The 27,034-nt window shown below is 33.1% G+C and overlaps 1 protein-coding gene and 1 long non-coding RNA gene across 2 annotated transcripts in view; one reads left to right on the forward strand and one right to left on the reverse strand.

Annotated features, from left to right (window-relative positions):
* LOC142986346 (Krueppel-like factor 6) overlaps positions 1-27,034 on the forward strand; it is a 175,138-nt gene that overhangs the window by 99,769 nt on the left and 48,335 nt on the right. The window lies entirely within an intron of this gene.
* Positions 1-27,034, reverse strand: part of LOC142986347 (uncharacterized) — a 100,183-nt gene that overhangs the window by 32,850 nt on the left and 40,299 nt on the right. Inside the window, exons 2-3 of the long non-coding RNA XR_012960351.1 lie at positions 6,737-6,763; positions 6,282-6,320 (exon numbers count right to left, since the gene is read on the reverse strand). This is a non-coding gene — a long non-coding RNA (uncharacterized LOC142986347). The remainder of the gene's footprint in view (positions 1-6,281; positions 6,321-6,736; positions 6,764-27,034) is intronic.

The following is a 27,034-nucleotide window of genomic DNA, read 5'->3' on the forward strand; positions in this document are numbered from 1 at the left end:
GATAGGTTATCTGAGCTTGTTCGTAAACTGTAAATATCATTTTATATTAAGAGCTAAATTAAACACTGCCGATATTGTATTCGATTGCTGATAATGATGATTCGGGTTAAGTTTTCGGATCGGGAAAAGTGCTGTTTGTCTTTTTAATTTACATGAAAATATTTCTTAATTGTAGCTCAGAGTTTGGTAATGTGCCCGGTATATGATATGATATGAAAATAGGCTGGCCCTCTATTACATGGTTAATGGCAAAAATTTCGTACACATCTGTCTATGTCTATCTTCGGGTGTTACAGGCGTGTATGTACGTTGATACATCTTCTTCATAATACGTACATTAATAAAGTCCCACATACAATTTATTCTAAGTAAAGGAACATTTTTTTCACAAATTCCACTATTCTCATAGCAGTGCACCTGAGCACGACACATTACAAATACCGCTCAGGGACTTGTATTCCGCCGTAGAAACCTTATTTACATGTACATCGGTTAACTTGGTTCGTATGGAGATTGAAGCTTCAAGCACAAAGATAACAACGGATAGATTGAACGTTATCCTTCGATTCGATATTGATATCGTACGGTTTGTTGGTTAAAGATTTATTGTAATTTCTTTATTGTCTTAGACTGTAGATATGTTTGTGAGATGACTGAAATGTAATTTTAAAAGATATTTTATTAAAATCCCGGTAGCATGTGCACTGGTAGTATAAAAAATAAAAATATCAATTATCGAGTAAAGTATACTAAAATCTGAACTTTTTATGTGCCAACGAAAACACTGCAAGCTTCCTGCGACTGATTTATGATTTTGGTGTGTCATGGATATATCGTGATCATTGTTGCCCGATATTTATCATTTTCTAATAGTTCATATGCAATCAAGAGAATATATTTATACAATACTTGTTGACTGCCTCCGTGGTGCAGTGGTTTAGGTCGCCACGCCGATACCACTGCAACGGGAGGTCGTGGGTTCGATTCCCACACGGAGCAATTATTTGTGCGATCCACAAATAATTGTTTCGGGTCTGGTTGTGCTTTGTGTCCGTTGTTTGTATGTTTGTAAAAGTCCCCGCGACACAAGAGCAATTCTTAGTGCGGGAGTTGTCTTTTAAAAAAGAAAAGAAAAAAAAATAAAAATAAAAATAATAGTCACACATGTAATCGCTCGTAACTCTAGAAATAGTCAGAGATCAATGAACAATTTCTATGACAAGTTATCCGTATTTATGTCTAAATAATCCTTGTCTCAAGCTTTTAATTCACAGAAAATACAACCTTAATCAGTAACAAAGCAAAAACAAAAGCAAGAAATCCTAGAATATAAAAGAAAAATTGAATATAAATCTCATACGAAGGAGTGTTGATAGAATTCCTACTGCGTATTAAACCGAGGCATCCAGTCTCGGCGTCGCGTCTCTATGCAAGACTTTGCTTTGATACAAAACTATGTTTGTTTGTTTGTAACTTTAGATATTTCTTTGATGAGACTTGTTTCAGTTTGCGGAATATTGTCGCGTTTTTAATTAGTGTTTTAGTTTTGTTTTGTAATAAAGAAGGCAGATGATTTTGCTATCTTTACTATTACGGAAGAAGGATTTTGTGTGAATTATTGCATACAGCTGACCAAGCTTGTTTGCGTACTAAGTTTAATTTACTAGTTTAGCAACTTACGGGTTCATTAAAAATGGTTTTATTATTCAGCCCTTGTCTTCGGATTATGTCTTTAATTTAAAATGTACTGCCAAAATAACACTTTTCGTATAAAATTTCTCGATAGTTAGCCGATTGTCGGTATTCAAAAGTTGTAGAGAATTTTAATAATAAAACAACGCAATTACCAAACAATAATTACTTAAGATAATACGTACTACATTAGACAATAAAAGGACACATATTTTTTCTTTTCATTTCCGATAAATTATATGAAATTCTAAGAACATACGGGATGTTATTTTTTCAGTTCATTAATCCCAAATAACTAAACACGGTAAGAATATATTAAATCTGTTTTTTCCTTTAACGATTGTGCCAACTATGATAGTAGTTTAGCAATTAGTGTTACAGGAAAATATTGTTATTTGAATGTTTTAATACAATACACGGATAGTGTATTGTGTATTTTGTATTATGACACGTGACACGGGTGACTACAACTAGCTTTATCCCGTGACATTGTCCGCATTGTAAATTCCTGGGGATATTGGGGACCTTGTTTTAATCCGCAATAGGTGTTCAGAAGTAATAAATGATTAGAATAGTTTTGGACTTAAAAATACACATAAGACTTGTTATTTTTTTTGCACGAATCTTTACAAACATCATCAATAATACAAATGCGAAAATCTGTGCCTTTTTTAGCGAAATAAATAACATAAATTGCAATACCGATTTTCAAAACCAAATTGCACGGCTGTAGTCATAAGACCCAACATAGACCACTTTTAAAATATCCTAAGTAATCCTAGATCACTAACTGATAAACTAATAATATTCGTTATTTCCAAATAATACCATCATCATAGATTTTAAATTCCGATACCTGTAATTAACTAACAAACAGTGCATTAAAATAATAATAATACTATTTGCATCCGAAGCCCTAGGTGTGATATTCCACACATATTTTTGCTCACAACTGTATCCGAATACAATAATGATTTTCACGCGACAATGAAACATTGTATTGAAAATGGTTTACCATTTATATTCTAACGTGAGCCGAAACCGCTAATTACGAGATAAAATTTAATTATTCGAAAGCCACAAATATTGAATTGTGTTCATCACTCGTCAAAACATTGAGTAAGTAATTAGTATATTATTTAGACCAATAATTATTATCGTATTACAATAAATCACTGTTTTCATTGGTTAGGCAGAGAAAGAACGGCACTTGCTATGATCCGCACAAACTTCTTATTCTTTCTTCTGTAGCACGATTTTCTAATATTGGATCCATCGAGTATCGAGAGTGTGACATTCAAAATATTCTGCAAAAATAGTTTCTACGACGCCCGCTAGAGGCTCTGAACCGATAGTCATACAACATTTTTCGATAGCCGGTTGCCGGTAGTCGATAGCAGTAGAGAATCGAACTACTGTTCTTGGCATACATAACCTTTCAGGAGTCCCTTTTTAAGGTTCTGTAACAGTACGCGTAAAACGGGAACCATTTCAATAAGACTTAGCTGTCAGTCTGTCTGTGTGTCTATCAAGAGTCTGTATCTAATGAACCGTGAGAGTCAGACAGCCAAGATTTTCACAGATGATGTATTTCAGAATAATACACTAAACTAGTACAACAAATATTGTTATATTTCTTTCTATCTATCTATCCATCCGCCAATCGCGAATCCCCTATGTTAAAAATACTGTCGAATATGTTATCCAAAAACAAAAAAAAATACAAACAAATATTAATATTGCATAGTTAACTAAATTCCACGCAGTAATAACAAACTATTGCAACACGTAATGAAATTCTGTGTTCCATTAACACATCGATAATCCACTTTTCAGTTCAATGAATAAACATTAATATATCCTTAGAGATCGCATCAAATATTGCATATTGCATCTCGATTACAGTTCGTGTATTAATTACGGCTGTTACCTTCTAATTAGCTGCCGAAGACGTTTGAGCTTTGATGTCTGCTACAGTGATCATTGTTTGTGTAGTACGTGTTATTATATTGTTACTAGCCCGGCAAACGTTGTTTTGCCATATAGGCTATAATAAAATTGCTGTTAAAAATAGGAGTTGGTGATGAAAGGGTAAAACTTTGGGTTGTATGTATTATTTAAAGCGACATAATAAACAGAAATTTAAAATGTCTAAAAATGAAAAAAGGTAAGGTATGGTATAATAAGGTAATCCATATCGGTATGAAAAATAGATGTTAGCCAATTCTCAGACGTACACAATATGCTCATAAAATTTCATGAGAATCGGTCATGTCGTTTTAGAGGAGTACGGTAACTAACATTGTGACACGAGAATTTTATATACAGGGTGTCCCAAAACTCAACGATAATCCGAGACAGGATGAAAGGCCAAGTCATACTGGCTCTAGGAAAAATAAAAAAAAAATTCCATATCACTTAGTTCAGCAATAATAGACATTTTTCAAAAAAGTTGAAATTCCACACCCTTGGTCGCATTTTCAAGTCCTGTGATCACCAATGTCACAATTTCGCTGTGTTTTTTTTTAATTTCGTGATCTTTATTAAATTTGCTATTAATCGTAAAACAAATTTATGCACAAAACATTGTTGATTTCATAAAAAAAGTTAAGTTTTAGTGAGTCATGGTTCACAAAAATATCGTTAGTTAACTTTGACGCTTCATATTGAAGAAAAAATGTACTACACTACCCTTGGCAAGTTATTTCAAAAGTTGGCGCATTTAATCAAGATTTCAAAATGGTGCAACACTTGCCACTTTTCTTTCCATTAAAAATGTTATTTTTATTTAAACGAAGAGTATCCTCGCAGATGGATCGAACGCAGTAGTTCAATTTTATGACTTTCTCGTTCCCCCGATCAAAATCCTGTAGATATTTTTGACTGCCTATAAAAGAAAAAGTCTATTCGAAATCAATACAAAATCTATCAGAACTTCGCCAGAAAATTGACACAGCGTTAGAGGAAATAAATGCAAGGAATTTTGTTTGACCGGTGCAAAAGTCTTTTGTAAGGCGTTGCAGAGCCTGTATTCGTGCCAGAGGAAAACAATTTGGATTACTTTAGTTTAAGGAGAATAATTAAATAAGAATGATGGTTCGTTCCTTGTTTTTTTTTTAATTATTATTATTATAAATTGTTATTATTGTTTATTAAATTAAATATTGGTTATGGACTGACTCAATTACCTCTTTACTAAAAATAATTGCTTTCCTCTGGCACGAATACAGGCTCTGCAACGTCTTACAAAAGACCTTTGCACCGGTCAAACAAAATTCCTTGCATTTATTTCCTCTAACGCTGTATCAATTTTCTGGCGAAGTTCTGATAGATTTTGTATTGATTTCGAATAGACTTTTTCTTTTATGCATTCGCAGTCAAAAATATCTACAGGATTTTGATCGGGGGAACGAGAAAGTCATAAAATTGAACTACTGCGTTCGATCCATCTGCGAGGATACTCTTCGTTTAAATAAAAATAACATTTTTAATGGAAAGAAAAGTGGCAAGTGTTGCACCATTTTGAAATCTTGATTAAATGCGCCAACTTTTGAAATAACTTGCCAAGGGTAGTGTAGTACATTTTTTCTTCAATATGAAGCGTCAAAGTTAACTAACGATATTTTTGTGAACCATGACTCACTAAAACTTAACTTTTTTTATGAAATCAACAATGTTTTGTGCATAAATTTGTTTTACGATTAATAGCAAATTTAATGAAGATCACGAAATTAAAAAAAACACAGCGAAATTGTGACATTGGTGATCACAGGACTTGAAAATGCGACCAAGGGTGTGGAATTTCAACTTTTTTGAAAAATGTCTATTATTGCTGAACTAAGTGATATGGAATTTTTTTTTTATTTTTCCTAGAGCCAGTATGACTTGGCCTTTCATCCTGTCTCGGATTATCGTTGAGTTTTGGGACACCCTGTATAAGATTAAACCCTATTTGATATGCTTGGACAGGTCAATTTGTAAATTTAAGTATGTTTGTTTTGACTTTTGACCTTTATGAGAGTTTAATTTGTGTGTGTCCTTTCACCTTAAACTCTTGTCAGATTGTATAAAGACAGTTTTCTTGACATTCAAATGAAACACTCAAATTAAGTATGTGGTCGTACAGTTTCTAATTCTAAGAAGACTACTTTTGTACCCATAATGAATTAACTATTGGAATTATTTGGTGTCTATCTACACTCATGAGGACAAAGTGTTTTATATACTACTAGCTGACCCGCACAGCTCCGCTCACGCTTTCTTGTTTTTATTTAATACCGCGCATTTTCAAATTTATTCACCTTTCAAACCTTCTCTGGACTTCCACAAATAAATCAAGACCAAAATCAGCCAAATCGGTCCAGTCGTTCTCGAGTTTTAGCGGGACTAACGAACAACAATTCATTTTTATATATACAGATAAGTATTGGCACCTCTTGAAAAAGAATATTATGAAAATCCCTTAATAACATCATATTTGATTCCATAAATTAGAAAGACACCATCGGCTTACCACGCATCCAGATCAGCATTTAACACAAAAATTTATATTCATGCATAAGTATAAAATGTACCAAAATATTACTCACTGGGCAAGGGAGTGGGTTCGGGGCGTTGCCGTTGGTTGACTGTAACAAACAAACATAACATAAGTTTTGTTGTACAAAAGACTACATACTTAAGATAAAATTCCTTTAAGAAACTTCTTCCACTAATGAACAACATTAAGTCATTACATCCATTTATTTATTAAGTTGATCACTAACTGCATTAAAGGAGAAAGAATGCATGTGGCCAAAGTTCGTTAATATTATGATTTAGTCATTAATTATGTCAAAAGCTTTGTAACCGCTTAAACAACTTTAAGACGAGATACATAACTGAATATTCCAAGAAAAAGAAATAACGCGATTTTTCAACTAACAAAGAACTCAGATGTATGTATCTAAAGTCCCCGTCTGTGATTACCAAGAAAGAAAGTAGTAAACAGCCAATACGTTATTAAAGTTACATAAGTATAAAATGTACCAAAAATATTACTTACTAGGGAAGGTTTCGGGGCGTTGGTTGCCTGTAACAAACAAACATAACATAAGTTTTATTGTACATAGCTGACCCGCGCAACTTCGCTTGCGTCACTTAAGAGAGTCATAATTTTCCCCGTTTTTGTAACATTTTTCACTGGTACTCGGCTCCTATTGGTCGTAGCGTGATGATATATAGCCTATAACCTTTCTCAATAAATGGGCTATCTAACACTGAAAGAATTTTTCAAATCGGACCAGTAGTTCCTGAGATTAGCGCGTTCAAACAAACAAACAAACAAACAAACTCTTCAGCTTTATAATATTAGTATAGAAAAGACTACATACTTAAGATAAAATTCCTTTAAAAAACTTTTTCCACTAATGAGCGAAGTGATTTCGATAATAATTCCGTCATTATACCAACATTAGGCCAGTCAGACAAATATCTTAAACGTCTAGAGAATTTACTACTAATGACTGCTACTGCATACTAAGAACTTATTTTGTTGTCTAACCCCCGGTTTCTGAGTACATTTAGCGGTAGTTTATCTATTCAATAACAATTTTTTTTATTTCAGTTTTAACGCGATTGTATAGATAAACTACCGTTAAATGTACTCAGAAACCGGGCGTAAGGCAAGTAATAAACATTGTATGTACCGTAGAAAGGCGTACCTTTAAAATTTGTGGTTTATTGGGTAATATGAATAAGTAAATAGCTCGCACATAAAGCTAGAAATTCGTTCAATTATCCGATACTTGGTAGTAAACATCACGGTGAATAAAATTGTTTCATTTTAAATTATATATTTGACCACATGCATATTTCTTTCCATTTGAAAGTAATCCCTGTATTCAAAAGTAACCGCTTGCTACCAGTATATTTTTCAGAAACATATCTGAGAGAAACATGACTATCTGATATTGCACTATCAAAACAAAACCGCTGCTCTAATATTCACTAAATTGAACAAAGAGAGAGTTGAAAACCGGGGGTTAAACTTAAGCTAAATTTTCAACAATAATTTAGCAAGTGAACGATCATAAGTTAGTATCAAATATTATCGAACTCAAGTTTCTGTTTTACCAGGCAGCTGTTCTCTTGACCTAGTAATTAGTCGGTTCACACTTGCACTCGCGTGTCAAACTTCATGGAGCTTACAACTTGAAGGAACAACGTTTACGTATAATAATTTAGTTGGGAGTTAGTCCAGTCTTCATAATAATAGTAAAGACTTACATATATTCTGGAGTATATTTCAAGTGGTATAAAATTAATATGTAAACGAGAAATAGATCGAAAATTCATAGAGCAATTAAAGAAAAAAATTAAGGTATTGAGCAATCTTTGCCGCAGACATTCCACAGATGGATAATAAAGTAGTATTTTAGCGTATATCTGAGCGTGCTTTGACGGAAACATTTGACACTACGCTAGCCGCCCATTAAGTCAGTCAATAGATATGTCGAAGACATTATTACAGTTAAAACTACTTAAAAATTTATCGCATGAAAGGAGAAAGAATTCATGTAGTCAAAGCTCGTTAATATAATGATTTAGTCATTAATAATGTCAAAAGCTTTGTAACTGCTTAAACAACTTTAAGACGAACTAGAAAACTAAATATTCAAAGAAAAAGAAATAACGAATATTGCAACCAACAAAGAACTCGTATGTATGAATTCAAATTCCGCGTCTGTGATTAACAATAAAGAAGGTAGCAAATAAGCAAACCAATACTTTATTACAGTTAGTTATAATACAGTTTTATCAAAGGCCGTCTGGATGGTATAATAGGCTATTACGAGATGTTTGAGCTGCTCAACAGTAAGCTTTGTAAGTCGGACCGTCAAGAGGGCTCCAGAACTGGGTAATTGGATGCAACGAACGCATTTTCTCGGTACTTTTCTTGTCTAGACGTTGGATTATTGTTGACTAGAAAAAAGGTTGCTACAAAAATCACGTTTGTAGTAAACAGAAGCATGTTATCGGGGGAAGGCCTTATAATCAAATGTAGGTAAAAGTGCGCTGAATAGGAAAATAGTTTTTGTTCTATAATCTGGAGATAATGGGAGCCTACTCTGTTAGTGTTATGAGCACTATAATCTTAGTACTAAAAATTTAGTTGAAGGAAAAATCGTACGGTGTATGTCATATTATAATTAAATCCATGATTTGGCTGTCGGTAACCGCACTACTGCTCTACATTTCATCAATTAAGATACCCAAATTCATATCACCCAGGAGCTTCCAATTTTCATACCATGTCTTTCAATTAATTTCCGCAGGACCCCCTGCTCTCAAATCGATTATCCCCACCATACGAGCATTGTTCCCCATACTCGAGCGATCCGCAATAACCCCAGTTATAATTAAACTCGGATAGATTTACAAAACAAGTGCCAACCCATTGATTCAGTTACTGGGTGCTTCGACTCAAAATCCCTCCGGCTATACGGCCAAATTGCACGTCCAATGTTGCCTCCGTTCTTAACTAAGCAGCAAGCGTTCCAATTTGGTTGGTTAACACATTCGTTATTGACGTGTTATTCCCATGATCTTTGGATAGCAACGGAAATGGATTGTGGTTAGAAATATTATGTGCTTCTCTTTTTAGCATTAGTGTTGTGTAGATGGAGTTTCAAGCGTTTATGCGACTGAAAATTCGTATTTTATACCAACATTTTTAGTTTACGTTTTATGCTTTAACATTAATTAAGCTTGTAATTAATTTGCTTTGTGTCTATTATGTACACATGAAAATGTAGCTCTACATTTAAAACAGTTTCAGGAATATATTTTTTCATATGAATACTAGCATAACCACGTTAATATAGTAAATATAGTTATATAGTTAAAGAGGTACACAGTATTCATCACAATTTTGCAATCTCCATAGTCACAGATATATTATATTGCGAAAAGTCTAAGAAAAAAAAGTGAACCCTCGTTTCACCATTCCTAAATATCTACAGATAACTTATCAAAGGGAATTTTAAGATAGTTCATCAAATATAAAGTCATGATCTGTGAAACTGGTCGTAAATATTATTTAAATTAATTCGAAGTTTTGTATAAACGTTTTATTTCTGTCAATGGAATGTTATTCATATTATCAGTGTCGTGTACAATGTAGTGGGGGTACATTAAGTTTATCGGCTCGGTGACTAACTGTCAGTCAATGTGGTTTTATCTGAACCTGCAGATAAATGTCTTGAACGATGTTTCTTTAATGAGAGTTGTCAATCGACTGTCGAAGTAAGGTTTTATGAAACTTTTTTTGGCTGCATAGATGGGTATTTTATTTTGTATGGTAATTGGTATTTGATTAAAAATTACGTGATGATACTTAAAATTATTGTCTTAAGGATAAAGGGATAGGGGCTGATATATATTTTTTTATACTTTACCTTCTTATTAGTCAGTTAATGAAAGCACACCACTGAACATAAGATAAAATAAAAGAGAAACAATTACAAATTTATTTGCACAATATCATTTTGTAAACGGATCAGCAAAACTTTTACGTGAACACAACATTTTGAAAGATTTTTGTTTTACTTGGTGACCAAGCAGAAAACGCCTTGGTGCTAAAAAATCAACAATATTTTTACGACATAAAGTCTAGACTTGCGTAGCATCAGTGCCAAAATGTCAATCAAACCAAAATCAAATATTTTTGTTTTCCTTTCAATACAAAAAGTCCATGATTACTTTACCAAATGTTACTAATTCTATACAACAGATGCGCTATGAACTTCCCAAGAACAATGGCAGCTTAAAAGCGTATTTTAGCGCCGGCGATGACGTCACACTCTGGCATACCAGAGGCCTATTATGGTAATATGTACAATTATCACTTGCACAGAGCGGTATTGTGCCGATGCAAGCACAGTTTATGGCTTTACGCAAGGGCTTGGGGGTTTGCTTTTGTTCACAGTACATTAATTTGTCAGTAAGAAATTAGATTTAGTTTGTCACACTTTCATTTTATTGTATCTTGTGAGGTAATTTTAATTCTGAAATAAAAATATCCTGTACGACTAAAGCATAGCAAGCGATGTTTCTTGGTTTTTGTCTATTGCTCATTATGAAAAGGCGGATTTTATGTATGTATTAAAATATTCTACTGTATAAATACTTGTGTGGTCTTAGTAAAACTTCCTTTGATAAATAACACCGTGCTGCTATTATTTTTTGGCCATCACGATACTAGAATTTAGACTATGTCAAAATAATATTATGTAATACCTGCACCAGATTCTTGTATATAAAACGTAACTGTAAGTTTTATCCAAGTCAGAATCGTAGTAAACTTCGATCAACAAAGATGTCGCAGCCGACAAACGAGAACGTAAACAAAACATCTTACAATCAAAACAATACGTTTTCTAACTGACAGCCCTAACGACATGTACACAAACACACACACACAAACACACACACACACGCACACACACACACACACACACACGTACATACACACAAGGCACACGCGTGTGTGCGTCGATGAGTAAACTCCATGACTCATACGGAACAAACAGAGATTTGTTTGTTATATTGTGCCTACGACCTCGTTTCCCCACGAATGCTATAGTAAAAACTAGCTGACTCGCGCAACTTCGCTTGCGTCATATAGAAGAGAATAGGTCAAAATTTTCCCCGTTTTTGTAACATTTTTTACTGGTACTTTGCTCCTATTGGTCGTAGCGTGATGATATATAGCCTATAGCCTTCCTCGATAAATGGGCTATCTAACACTGGAAGAATTTTTCAAATCGAACCCGTAGTTTCTGAGATAAGTGCGTTCAACTAAACAAACAAACTCTTCAGCTTTATAATATTAGTATAGATTAGCATGATAATACACACGGTCGTTTACTCGTAAATACTGTGTTACGGTACTAGTTTTTTGTTATTATTTCCGGTATTATGACAGTTGTGTTTGAGCATTCTTCTACTAAGCTATACTAGCTTCTACCTGCGACTTTGTCTGCGTATATATATTCCTAAAAAAAGTTCTCTTATGTGTTGATCTGCATAGGTAATAATTATATTTGTATAATAAATTTTGCGTGAAAGAGTAACAAATATATTAAAAATTTTCCTCATTATAATATTAGTATAAATTATACTAGCTGTTTCGCGTGACTCTGCTCGAGTTCAAACTTTCACCCTCAATTTTGGGATGATTTTTTAATTACAAAATCTTTGCTTTCGCTTTCCACTTATAACATATAACATAAAATTCGGTTTAGCTGTGTGAGTAAGTTGTTATACAGACAGACTTTAGCATATTGAATATAAGTAAAGATATATAATTTACATAAAATTGCACAGCAGCTAAATGGATGAATTACCGGTACTGACTTGTAAATGAATAAATGCTTTGAAACTGATTTAAAGTGGATCATAATTACATAATTATAACGCAAAACATCGTGAGAAAATATCGTAACTACAGGTTCTCGATTGTATTTATAGTTTAACTCGGATTGAGAGAGTTGGTGCGAGTTTCTTTCCAGTTCTTTTCACTGGATGTACTTTCCAATTGCTGGCAACTTAATAGAGAGCATTTTATGGTAGATTTATCTAGATTATAGTTAAGAATATCGAGTATTTTCAAAACAAAGTAGCTATATCAAACACTATCAGATTCAGCTGCATAAATCTGCATTAATCTTTTTTTTTCTGCTTGCCGGAACGAACGAACGAACCTTGCGTACAAGCCTTTTTGCTAAGTTGTTGGACTATATTGCAGCTACTCAGCTATTTAATGAAATTATATCAAATTATTAGCTATAATTTAACACTATGTGAAGTGTGACGTCATCAGGAAAAAACCATTGAAATGCCCGATACCTAACCATTGCTACCATTTTGAATGGTGAGGAAAATATATATAATAATATATACTGCGTCAATAAGATACCTTATATGAATCAAATTAAGCAGCTTTCCGAATTAACTTTTGAAATTAAGTTCAATCGTAATGCCTTCTTTGTTTGGTTTGCTATTTATAACACAATCACGTGGGGGGAATTATATAGGAAAATGAAAGCATTAAACAGGATAAATTTTCCGTATTTATGCAAAATGGACGATATATATATTTTTTTAAATGAATACTAATTTAAAAAGACCCCAACCCGTGCTTGGCCCGCGTGGTGAACTCAAGGCCTAACCCCTCTTCCTCGTTTGGGAGGAGACCCTTGCCCTGTAGTGGGACAGTAATGGGTTAAGGAAAATAATAATAAGTGGTCTAAAACCTTATACAGAAATGAACGACACGATTTACGCTTCAGAAATAGAGTTTACAAAAAGCAGAACAAAACCAACTGCAACCGATAGTATAGACATGTTTTCGTAAAACCTTTGACATCTCAAAAGTGCATAATATTTTTGCTGTGTGGTTTCTTTCTGCATAAATACGGACTATTGTGGAAAATTCCACTTATTATTTCTTTGGAGTGATTCTTTTTATATGTTTTGAAATTGATTGCGATTACAAACACCCATAGAAAAATTCCAAGGCCTTTTCTTGTTTCCGTAGGATATAGTATCCTGTCAAAATAATGCTATATGAATTGGTTAAGGTGGTTTGATTTGAAGGAGGAACAAAGACGTTCTTACATTAAAAATATGAGTATAGATTTCGGCTAAAGTTCAACTTTTCAAACTATTTGATTTCACTAACGACTAACATAATAAAACTAAATCAATTTTTGCCGTATTTAGTCGAAATACTGAATGGTCGATCATTGCTGTGTTTCATTACAGATCTTTATGTAGTACCATTTCTCTTCAAGAGATAGCGCTTCAGTTACTTCAACTATAAAAATGTATTTCATACATTAAAATTGATTATTTATACAATTTTAATTAATATTTGAATGGAGTTTAATTACTCGATAAATTAGTCATTTGTGTATGAATTTTCATTTACGTAATAATATAAAATTCGTGCGTTAATTGCGGCTTATAATTAAGCCGAATGTAAGTAATTACCGCAAATGAATATACGATAATCGACATATTCTCGCATGAATATAATCAAGTCTCTATCGCTATTTTACTAATATTATAAATGCGAAAGTTTGTGAGGATGTATGAAAAACGTTTTCACAAAAGAAAATCAGAACTAAATAAATAAATGTAACCCATTAATGTCCCACTGCTGGGCAAGGGTCTCCTCCCATAATAAGGGAGGGGTTAGGCCTTGAGTCCACCACGCTGGCCAAGTGCGGTGGTGGTGGGGAATCAGAACTAATTTGCATGAAATCTGGTACATAGATAGTTTATAACCTGTATTAACTTTTAGGGGTACTTTTATCCCGGGAAATCTTTTCACGTGGACGAAGTCGCAAACAGAAGCTAGTGTTATAAATATAACATATTAGCTATGTATTATGTTAAGTTATATAGAGCCTTACTTGCCTGTTAAAACCCAAATATGTTTTAATCTTTATCTTAGCACGGATTAATTCAAGCTCCGGGATCGAATATACAACCTCTTTTCAAAAAAAAAGTCCCCTATGTTGTTAAAGTATTAAACTTCGCACGCAAGGGAAGCCGCGTGTGTCTACTAGTTGCTTAAATAAAGCCGCTACTAGTTATTCGTTATTAAACATGTTATTTATTAAAAGCTGAGCTTATCGTTTTGTTTGTCGGTTGTATTTCGGCTAGCTTTATAAAAGCTTTACCAATTGACTTTGTTCAAGCGTATTTTAATTTAACTGAGTAAAACAATGATTGATACTTGTACTTTATTTATTTTGGGAAAACGAATAATTACACACTAATTATAAAACGGTAAAAGGCATGCTTAAAACAGTGTGTGTTTGTGTGTCTTTCTGTATACTAGCAACCAGCCCCGGCTTTGCCCGGATTACAAGCGTCTTTAACAATTTATGCACTAAAACCTTCCAGGAGAATATTTATTAGTGAAAGCTTTATGCAAATCTGTTGAGTAGATTTTAATTTTATCTCAACACGAGGCGAGCTTACTTTATTTTATAATAAGTAATTATCGATTAAAAGATCTAAGTATACCAAATTAAGGGGTGGAGATTGTAAGAAAAATTCAGTTTTTTGACAAAAAAAACCTTTTTGATTGAAAGCCTCCTTGATTCTTGACAAAACAGGTTTTTAGTAGAAATCGTCAAAACCACTACCAAAGGTAAATAAGGGTGTTTATTCTTAGTTCTTAAAAAACTCGATTACTGTTATTACTATACTAATGATATATTTTCTTCTTTACAGGTACATTCACAGGGCTTTTATTGGCGAATAATCTGCTTAGTACCGTAAGTAAAATTGGCTGTGCGGCGTAAAAGCAAAATTGCAATCTATTTCACTTGACATAAGAGCGAAAGTCCAATTTTCGCAGCGTTGCACTTTGGCCCTTATTGTAGCCGTCGAATTTATATTTTTTACATGTACTGTTTAACCAATGATTTTTCTTTTGCTGTTTTTTGTATTGGTATAATGTTGGAGTAAAGGAAATAATATTGATTAATCAATGCATTTACAGTGTGTTTTTACAGGTTTAATATACATCATAAGGTTTTAATGTAACATCAAATGCTACATTTTTCACTGGAAAGTAACCTATTACCAAACATAAATATATTTTCAAAAATATTGCAAATAAAATCCCCTACTACAGGTTCTCGAACGTAAAAATAAAATCGAGAAGCTAAAAACGCGGACTCGGCAGTTGAAAACTTACCTCTCAAACTTTCGACGTAAGTCTAAAACTTATTTAGTGATGGAATTTAATCCCAGTCGAGTTACAAACTCGAAGGCTGATTACGGGAGTATTTGTATTACGAGAAACTCGAAACTCGTCTTTTAAAGGTGCATCGCGTATAAATTTTATAATAGACTCGAAACGGCTTGAAGCTTCCTTGGATTATGAAGTTAAACTGCTGATGTATGTACCGTGTAGTTCTTAATTGAGTTGCTACTCGACTGAAATGAGACTCGTGCTTTTAAAATTACTGTTTATATGCAATTTTGAATATTATACAATTGCAATACTACATATTACTACACGAAAACCGGGTCTTCTCCCAGAATGAGAAGAGAAAGAAAGGTTAGGCCTGAAGTTCACTACGTTGCTCTATTGCAACATAGTGACTAAATTCACGTTAAACAATAAATATGTTTATAAAATCGTAGTTAGACAGGTTTATGAATAACTATATGTGCCACTTAGCTAATATTTGAAATCAAATCGTAAATTGGGAAACATAAGCTATCTAAAAACTATCAGCGCTCTTAACGTATTCCGCAAGAACTATTTTTTAAACAATTTTAAATGTGAAACGTTTGGCCGTGAGTTTCTTGCTAGCTCTTCTCATAAGGCTCTACCCCCTTTCCGAACTAATGATAGATTCAGTAATAGTAACAACTATCATAAGTCTCAATATTTGACATAAATGAATAAATAATTTGATTTTGATTTCGTAACTCGTGATTTAAAATAAAATATTTCAATTCAAAAACACCGTCCCTATTTATAATTGCACGAGTGTTGTCGAATTGGCATAATTATATGATCGCACGTGTGCCTGTTATTTACCGTGCTCCATCGGTACTGAGTACATATTTACATCGGTCTCCGTCGGTCGTCACTCATCGTGTCGTACTAATGTGACAGTCCGTAATAAAGCTATGATTGATCAGAATACGGACATCGCTGTATCTAATGTTTGTTAAAGTTTGGATGCTGTAATTATAGCAGGTTTCACACTAAATAGTATGCTACCAATATCATAAACGCGAAAGTTTTTAAGTAGGTACAGATGTTTATATGTGCGTTACTGTTTAACGAAAAAACGACTTGAATAGAATTTAATAAAATTTGGTACACTGGGAGCTTATAACTTGGATTACCACATAAGATATTTTCACCTCCGGAAATCTTTTAAAACAATTAAAATCTAAGACTAGTTAAAAGCCTTAAATACTTGTACGTAGTTTCCATGATTACTATTCTTACTATTCAATATACTATTATTACATCTTAAATAGAGATTTTGGTAATTTAATACAAAGAACACACAATAAAGACATAAAAACTCTTCTCGTAAAAAGTTCTTGTGAAGGATAATGCACCCGACCATGGCCGGAGATACCCGAATCCTTACGAATGCATAACTTTTATAGTGAAACTAAAACTACAACCTTTTTCTAACTCCGCTATTACATCCCATTTTATTCCGTTTGTACTCGGTCTAACTTCGGGCCAGGCTTTTAACACAACTTTTTATTCGAATTCAGTTTTGCATGTCGCTTTACTGTATGAATAAAAACCAGTATTTCAATGTTTTATATGAATTTTTATTACTTTTCCTGTTTGTCATTTTTTCGTACAATTTCGTTTGGGAACTTTTCAAATATACATTTCGAGTGATTAGTATCTTTGGACCAGAAAATGTATGTAGAATTTACAGAAAAATATTCTTCCTTAAATTCACTGAAATTAAGTATCACTAGCAAAAAGTTCTAACTAACTAAGAAACTAACGCCCCTAGCGTATTCCGCAATAACTATATTTAAAAGTAAATCTACATGTCAAACGCCCCTTACTCGATAGTAATGAGTAAAGTCAAGCGTGCTTCTCCATCCACTTCATTACAAATATACTCCCTCGTAATTATACGATAACGTATGAGTTTTGGAAAAAATATGTAACTATTTTCGACTCATAATGAGAGACCAGGGTTCACAAATATTTGAGACAACATATTAAAAACCATGTACTATACTTTCCACGTATTTTTGTTAAAGGAAATACACACTTTGATTCATGTTTTCCTTATATCTTTTAGTGGTTACCACAACCATTACGCCACGCTTAATCATAAAATCTTTAACGGTAAACAAACATGATTCATAATTTCTTTAAAATAATGTTTTGAGTCACGGTTTAAGTGTGGTTTGAGTCAGCTACAGCTGATCGCGTTCATCGTAGGTATATTTTTATATACGCTATTATTGCGACATCGGCGAAACGATAAAATAAATCTTCTCTATCATTCCGATTGGTGTTTTAAATAACGTTTTAGTTTATTTCTAAAGACGTATATTAGTCAGATGTATTCGAATTATTTCTATTAACTGTTGAGGATTTCCTCTCCATCAATAGATTCGTTTTAAAATTTGAAGTGGTTTCTTAAAAAAGAATATCAATCGGTTCGACTATATTTTAGATTATGTTTTAGACAAATAAACGAAATGAGATTGGTGCAACTTCAACATTTTTACAAGCATTTTGATACTGAGTCTAAAATGATTGGCGCTAAATTATAACAGACTATTAATCATTTTTAATTGCGAGAATTGGTTGTTATTCGATCATAAAAGTAATTTACATACAATTTTCAACTACGATCCGCTATTGTTGGTATGAAAGATTGATCAGCGCCCCTAGCGTATTCCGTAAGAACTATTTTACCAATGAATGTTAAATGTCAAATGCTTATTCGATAATCATAGAGACAATCTATAATAGTCTATATACTAGTACAAACAAACAAACCAAGCTTGAATTCAACAGAGAATACTCAACATACAGTCTGGATATGTCCACAAACTAACTCAATTTCAATCAGACGGTACTGTATAAATATGAACTATGAATATTGCACGAATGTATATGTATCTTGCTATTTAAACAAACGTTTGTCCATATGAAGAATATCTCAGTATCCTGTGTCTATTTCCCTATACATACAATATTATATTTTATTGACTACCTCTCAGCTCAAATTCAGCGCAGAGGTCACGGGTTTGAATCCCGATCCAAAAAAGTTGTTTCTGAGTTTTTCTGTTAAGAATTAATCAGTGATTTTTCCAGAGTTAGGAAATTGAGGTATATAAATATAAGATGTTACTGTGTCAGTCTGTTTTATATAATCCAATACTGTCAAAAACATACATTTCAGAGTAAAATTAACCCTTAGTAACTCTTAGCCAAAAGCTTTATTAAAACGAAAACATCAGTGATATAAGCAATCACAGTAAGACACATATGGTTCGGCTTATTTGTAATTTTTCTTGCGTATTAAATAAAAAGACTGTCGAAGCTACAGACTATCGAACAACTAATAGCTAACAAGAAACTGTGATGACAAGAACTCCTCAAGAACTACTTTTTTAAAAAGTAATTACAAGTTTCAAACGCCCGGTAGGTAGTAATTTTACTCTAGAATGACCAATCATGATGCAAATTACAGTAAAGGGCTTTGAAAATCGACACTCTTTACCTTTCAAACACGGCGTAGGCTTTCTGACGCCCGGTTACTGAGTACATTTAACGGTAGTTTATCTACTAAATAGCGTTAAACTTCATATTCAAAAAACGCTATTGAATAGATAAACTACCGCTAAATGTACTCAGAAACCGGGGGCGAGTCATTCTCGATCACGCAATAGTTTTATACATTTGTTCTTTTATTCTGTCGTATGGTTAGTGATCAACCTAGTGTTAAAGTTGTTCAAACCGCCCGAAAGGCCTTTTACATGGCTTAACGACTGTTATCTTAGTAGACAAAAACCGAACGACTATTTACGTGCCCTCCGAAGCACGGTGACGCTCAACTCAAATACTAATATACAGTCACCCATCTATAGATTGACCGCGCCAAGGCTTAAGCCACTGATCTTTTATCAGTGAGCGCAACTGGCTATGAGTGCCTCAAATATATACCTCAGATATATGTATGCTTTTATATATTGGAACTGTATATAAGGTGCTTCAAAAGGCTTGATTTTCTATCTAACTTTTTCCCTTTGAGCCGCTGCCATGAGTTGTTTTCCTCGCAGTAATCAGTTTACCCAAGTATCCGCTGGGACCGCGGTATATTTAAAAGAAAAGTTTGCGAAATCTTTTTGGCAATCGTATCGGAAGTAATGTTTGTCATGTTTTATCCTTCTGATTTATTTGTTTATTTGTAGTTTTATTGATTTGTTGTTTATAATTTTATTCAAAGAACTGCGTTATATTGTGAACCTGAAGTTAAGTCTACCTGAATGAAATTTAAATGCATCCTAAACAGTTATGTTTACCAAAATATCGATTGTTGAGATGCTAACTTATTCTTTATCGTATACCATTTGTAAATAATGTATGTACTCTATTCTAAATTTTCATCATACTTAATTGTGCGGAATCTAAGCAACTTTTTTTCATATCTTCCTTCTAAGTAATTATCCATAAAGACTAGACTGATCTCTAATATGTGTAACAGAAACTATCACTAAACTAGTTTTTTGACAAGGGAAGGAGATCGGATCGTGTAACTATGCTTTTTGTATTTAGAATGCAGGTTTTTCAATAAAAATAACCTTTTATGACTTGGTGTTATACGAAATTTCATTAATTACGAAAATGGGAATTTGATAGCATTTAAAATATTTTCGCGATACATTTATCGCAGAGAATTTGCAAGCGGTTTAAACGTCGCGTGCATGACATTTCTCGTGCCGATGATTGACCAAAAAATGTATGAATTAACGAAATTAAATTCCAATAAAATGTATCCTGTATTTTGTAAAGTAATAAACTTTATTGTTCCGCCGGGGAGGCCTCGTTCAAAAATTCGTAATATTTATGATAATATTTGGAAACAAGAGATTCGTATTTTAATACTCCTTCACTTATAATCACTTTTAATACAGTTCTTTGTTTATTTTTTTGGTACTTTAGTTGGTACTTTCGCGAATTATAGTGAAGATTCAAATTCTATTCAAACGGAACTTGGTAATAGAAGAAATCATGATAACGTTAAACCATATTTTGTGCGAAGTTTCGTTTAATTATAATAGGCGCCTAGACATATATAGTATACTTATATACGTAGCTTCTTATAAAATCTATCTGTAGTATTAAAACAACAATAGATATAAAAACAGTTTCAAACTCCATTGAAAGTTTTATACGTCCTCTCATTATTCACGTCCATGTATTCCCATTAGTGAACAAGATACAATAAACTTCTGCAGCATCTAATTACTTAGCGAGACATCTAAGATCTCAGTTTATTACTGTAGTGTATATTTTAATAGACTATTATAAAGCATGTCTTTGAGAGGTATCTCAAACGGTATAATTTTCTTCGCAACCGTATAAAAGAAGTTTGCTTTGCGTTTATAAGAATAGTTTTGATGTTGATTATAAAACTCTCGGTAATGTTTTAAATGCGAAAGTTTGTGGGTATATTTGTCTGTTGTTCACGTGAAAACTATTGAATTTGTGATGTCTTTTAATATGGATATAGTTAAAAATCTAGATTTAAACTACAGCTTATGTGTTTCCCAAAAACAGCTCTAAACGACATCAAGAATAGAACCTTAAACTTGTAAAAGATTAAATAAAAAAACGTATAGCGGCTAAGTTGATTCATAATTCAATAATAATTTCTTTTAAATATGACTTTTAAATTGAGTTATTTATAAGATTTTAATGTTTCTCATGATAAAAGCATTTGCCCTGATTTCAATATTTCTGACTAAGTATCGTTTGGCTTTTTAAAAAGATTTTTGACATTGGTTTTTATACTTTTGCTGTCACATGCCTTGAATTCCACACTAATACGTTACTAAGTTAAGTCAACTAAACAATTTATAATGCAAATAAACAAGAACATTACCTCGTTAAAAACTACTCTATTTAGCTTAGAAAACATAAATAAAAAGTCTTTTATCATCCGTGCTTTCTATCTCTTTATAGGCTTAGCAAATGAGATCGTCGTTTCCTCAACATATTTGCCGCTAACTAGTATTGGTAGACTTTCTAAGGGAAACGCCGCGACGACCGGAGATTGCAGGGAAAATACTTCAGATGGGAGATAAGCATCCCTAAATATGTTATGAGGGTTTTAATTACTAGTAAAAATAAGAAAGTTTTAAGAATGTATATTTTGTTAAACGTAAAAGCAATTAAAAGTAAAATAATCGGTGAAAAGGTATGTGTAGGTTGTTGGTATACCGGATATATTATATCTATTGTTATGTATATACATATACTTAACTCAAAGGTGACTGACTGACACAGAGATCAATCAACGCACAGCCCAAATTACTCAACGGATCGGGCTGAAATTTGGCACGCAGGTACATCTTATAACGTAGGCATCCGCTAAGAAAGGATTTTGATCAATTCTACCCCTAAGAGGATAAAGTAGGGATTAAAGTTTGCATAAAAATTCTGTCCTAACTCACAAACCACGCAGATGAAGTCGCGGGTAAAAGCTAGTTACCAATATATGTACTTCACTATACAAAGACACGTCAAAGGCCTCTCGGGCGCCTTGAACAACTTTGACACTAGGTTGACCACTAACCATACGATAAGAAGAAGACTATACAAAGACTTGTAAGTTAACTACTTTACTACTGTGCCTCGATTCTCTACTACTATCGACTACCGACATCCGGCTAGCTATCGATATTTTGACATTTAGAATGTACTGCCAAAATGTTTCCTACAACACCCGCCAGAGGCGCTGATCGGATTTTCATACAAAATTACTCGATGACAGTTCGGTTGTCGGTAGTCGATAGTAGTAGAGAATCGAGGCACTGTACTGTACCACTACATGCTTAATTACTCGCAAGCTTTACACATAATAGCTCGAAGCTACAAGCGACTACTCCGATTGACCGGCCGTTTACGGATAGATCGGTTCATTCAGGTGAGTCCCACTAATAGACCGTCCCGAGCAAGCTTCAGTTGCTGACAGGTTACATATTGGGACGTTAATCATGTAATGTATGTAACGTCAAGCCTATTAGATAGGGATGATTTAGGATTGATAGAAGGCAGGGGTTGATGGTGGGAGATTTAAATGGAAGGGATGGGGGTGTTGTTTTAGAGAAATGATGATTTGTCTGTGCTGATTAATAAACGAATTTTTATGAAGCTTACTTCATAAAAATTCGTACGTTCTTGCTTTTAAATATGGTTATTTTTTCAATGGTAACGTAATCTTTTGATTGGAATGTAATCAATGTACTTATGAAAGCCAATTTTTGTACAAACAACAAATGTGAAGTAATTTAACAAGAATCGATATAAATTTTGGACATGGTGACAAAGCCTTTTTAAAACGACAGAATAGGCTTCTAGTATTTATAAATAATCAGAATGTGAATAGCACGCTCGTACGTAAGACATCGTAAATGGTCAATTTCTAATACTTGATATAACAGCATAATTTCACGCCTTTTAACATCATAAAACATCTCAATTTAGATTGTATCTACAATTAGTTTTCGAAGCAATCATCTCGTCCATTCCGTTTATTTTGTAGAAGCTAGAAGTCGGCCGGTTCGAGCTGGTATCCTCTCAATACGGGCTATTACCGGCCTGGAATTACTCTACCACTTTTTAAATGGAACGCCAAAGATTGCATCTCTATTGGGGCTCCGACTTATTGATGCATTTACCTCTATTTCTTAGGATAAAAAGATTTGTGCAATGAATGTAGTTCAGTCGTAGTTTAAAAGTCTTCCAGGTATTTGTTGTGCTAAAAGCAGCTTCATAAACAGTTAAAGATATTTCCATTATTTACATTTTATGGCTAGCTGACCCGTTGTTTTGTCACATAAATTAACAAAAAACATGTGGGTGGGCAACTTTTATCACTGAGGGGTATGAAAAATACAGAGTAGCCGATTCTTAGGCTTACTGAATATGCGTATAAATATTGGTGAAATTTAGTAAAGCTGTTTCGGATAAGTAAGGTTACTAACATTGTGTCTTGAGAATTTTATATATTAGATAAATTGTATTTAATGTAACCTATGTGTATAGTACATGAGATAACGAGACTATCGAATTCTAAAAGATTGAAGTATTGGATAAGTTGTTTCAGAGGTTTTCCTACTCATGGATACCTAAACCTTTCAATACTAGTAGATAATGAAACTGCAAATTTTTTTGTCTCTTTTTAACCCGTATTTACTATAATTTACTTTCTTAAGTCCGCATTACTTCATATCTAATACTAGTAATTAAATATCATTAGACAATTCACACACGATCATCTGATTCCAAACTAAGCAGAGCTTGTACTGTAGTAACCAGATAACTGATAAACAAACATCTTTCTCCAATAAATACATACATCTCTTACACACTGAAAAAACTTCCAAAAACACACATACAACACAAACATTTCAGAACATTGTGTACATTTTCCTCTATACCCATCTCTTTCTAACACACGAGACCGTATATTTTTGTCTTCTTCTAACCGCGTCGATTCTATAGATGATGCTATTAATTGGAGGGCCATTGGGTCGGACTATATTTTCCGTTCTGTTGCTTCTTTCAGGATTTGTTGAGGAATATGGATTTTAATGAGCTAGTTTATGGATTACTAGAGGCCCGACCCGGCTACGCACGGATAGACAAATATTTCTATTGTATTTTGAGTAGGGTTCTTTATTTTTTTATTGTGATAAAAATAGCCTTTGTTTACATTTTTCATATAATAAGTGGTTAACGCTTAATGATGAATGATAAATGGTCAAGTTTCTAAACGACCTAAGTGTTTTTGCCTAGACACATACTAAGCCAACCCCAATTTATATTCAGTATAAGGATGATTATCACTCTTGCACGAACCAATACTCATAAGAGTTAGACGAAATTTGTTACATACATAAGTAGTCTGTAACTGACTTTAACTGACAGAAATAAGTAATAAATAAAGTACTGAACTTGATTTCTAATAACCTAATTTGCCGACTAGATACGGCTTTACATTACTTAATAAAGCCCTAATTCTCAAACTCGTAATTAAAATGTTACATCACCGTATCTTCAAGAACTTTGTAACATTTCACACAAATAACTTTCAAAACAATTCGTCAAAGTTCGGCAAACTTCGGCGTTATTCGGCTGTACTCGGCGCCAGTTAAAAATATTTGTCACAGAAGATGACTTTTCTTTACAACTTTGAAGTCGTAACTTTTATTTTAGGATGTAGTTAAAAAGGAACTTTGTGCGTGTATAAGTAAGGTCTACTTTTATTGTGTTATAGTCGGGTTTATAGTGTTCAAACCATGAAGGATATGACTATTGATTTGACAACAAGACTAAGAATCAGTTTCATTGCTAATGGATAGTTGGAAATCATATTCGATAGATAAAATGACAGCTTTATAAACATATGTCAAAATTCCACCTAATAAACTAATGGGTACGTATCCAGAATGTAGACTTTTCATTATCAAACTTGCAATGTCCCCAAACTGCACTTTGCCGGCGTGGTCGACACAAAGCCTAACCTCTCCTAGGGCCGAAAAAATTAAGAGTTAAAAATCTGGTTTTTTATCTGCCAAAATATAGATTATGTACCTACAGACAATTTTGTCTAAAATCAGTTTCGACTGAAATCTACACGAACAGTAAAGATCTTCGATTCAATATTTGTTACGATCTTTGACAAAAAGGGAATATATTATTATTTATCCAATGAAGCGTGAACTTGAGTAAACGAACTAAACATAAGTGGCCGGAAATGGAGATGAATAAATATCGTTAATGATGTGTTATATTATGATATATTTGATGGATACGAAGGTTTGGAAAGGGATACGTCGTAATGATAAAAATATCGAGTCGTTCTGGGGTTCTTGAGTAATATTTTGAACAGTATAGGTCTCCAAAAAGACATTATTCTTTAAAATCTATACTTAAGATAAGGGTTTGGCTTGATAGTTTGAATGTGTTCATCTTAGGAACTATTGGTTCGAATAGAGTTTTTTTTCGTGTTGAAGAGTTCATTTATTGAGGAAGGCTTATGGGCTTTATGCATCAGCTATGGCTAAAAGAAGTGTAGCAGCAAAAATAAATGTTGTGAAAACGGAAAAACAGAAAGCCTATGCAAACGAAGTTGCGGGTATATAATAACCAATAAAAATACACTCCATTTGAATAACTCGTTTTGACCACTGCCATAATAATATTTACAGAAGATGGACTTCCGGGCGAAAAATTTAAATATCAAAATTCAATTCCATATTCTGCAATTAAGGGTAGTTCGGTGCCGCAAATGACCGGTAACGTAATTAAGGGGTGCATTAAACCCTTTGGGGAACACAAAGGCTTGCAATACCACCAGCCTGTATAATCACGCGTTACACAAAAGCGTAAAATCGCATCACCCTGTACGCGGAGGTAAACAGGTTGATTGCGTGGTCGTCCCCCAATAACAACATCCTGTAGCTATTGATATACAGGTTGATTGCGCGTTTGTTTCGCGGTGACTTAATTTATTTAGTTCGTTTTGTTATAGGGTGTTTCATTTTTGTCACTTTTTTGCGAGTTCGGTTTGGTACGTGATTCGTTCGATTGTTATGTGAGGAGTGGACGCCATTTTGTTTTTTTGAATATGAATAACTGGTTTGTTAGTTGAGGGTATTGAAAATAAAATGTTACCTGTAAACTGTTTATAAATTCATATTTGAACGTAAATAAAATTTTCTAGAATAACTACATTAATTAACTTAGCCATATTACTAATTCTTTGTGATATTTCCATGATAAATCCAAAAAAAAATACCAATATTTACTCTTGGCTAGTTTGTTTTAGTCCAAAATATTTTCTTGTTAAAAAAACACGTATAACTCATCCGTAAACAACGTTGGTTCAATACTCACTGCAAATATACAAGCTTTCTAAATGGAAATACGTTTAAAAGTCTCTCCTATAAACGTAACGCACTGCACAAACATAGATAAAAAAACTGAACGAAAAATCTGAAAAAATCTGAAATTTAAAATCTAAAAAGTCAGATATGTTTGGTAACTTTCTCGTTTTGGAAACAGACCAGTGAAAAATGTTGCAAATGTATGTACGAAATAATATCACCAGTTTTTAACAACATAATAATTGCAGTATTTTCTTTGGAAAATTATTAATATGTTTTAAGAAACGCTGTCAAATATTTTGTATGAGGAGTTAAATTTCAAATACCAAAAACTTCTATTCTGGTTTTTGGATAAAAACACCAAAAACCAGAATAGAAGTTTAGATTAAGATAAAATAGAAGTTTAGTAAGATTTAACCTTGTATACAAAATATTTGACAGAATATCTTAAAATATATATATATAATTATCCAAAAACTATACAGTTTCATCTTTTGTAAAACATCTTTTAAAATATATTTAAGAATCATTCTAGTATATTTAGAATATAATGCTTCTTTTTTTAATATTAATAATATTATATAATTATAATTGGTCCGGATTTTTTTTATAAGATATAATATTACGCGGTACAAAATCTTTT

This window comes from Anticarsia gemmatalis, chromosome Z (assembly GCF_050436995.1).
Source record: "Anticarsia gemmatalis isolate Benzon Research Colony breed Stoneville strain chromosome Z, ilAntGemm2 primary, whole genome shotgun sequence".
Lineage (NCBI taxonomy): Eukaryota > Metazoa > Arthropoda > Insecta > Lepidoptera > Erebidae > Anticarsia > Anticarsia gemmatalis.